We start from the raw sequence: 201 nt of genomic DNA, 5'->3' as shown, positions 1-201 counted from the left end.
TTTGAAGATCTATTCCTTTGACCTGTCACTTCTGCAAAAATTAAGTAAACAGGTCATATGGGGTCACCATTTGTGGAAGATCGACGGGAGAAATGCGCACCCGATGGTGTCCAGCAAGACTTGTTTATTGTAAGCCATCGTCCATCTTTTATACAGTGCATGAACAACTGTGCTTATTGTTCTCTTTATCATTACCTAAAA

Source organism: Acanthisitta chloris, unplaced genomic scaffold (genome assembly GCF_000695815.1).
Source record: "Acanthisitta chloris isolate BGI_N310 unplaced genomic scaffold, ASM69581v1 scaffold19859, whole genome shotgun sequence".
NCBI classification, from domain to species: Eukaryota; Metazoa; Chordata; class Aves; order Passeriformes; family Acanthisittidae; genus Acanthisitta; species Acanthisitta chloris.
The sequence above is the reverse complement of the archived record's forward strand: the minus strand, read 5'-3'. Positions refer to the sequence as shown.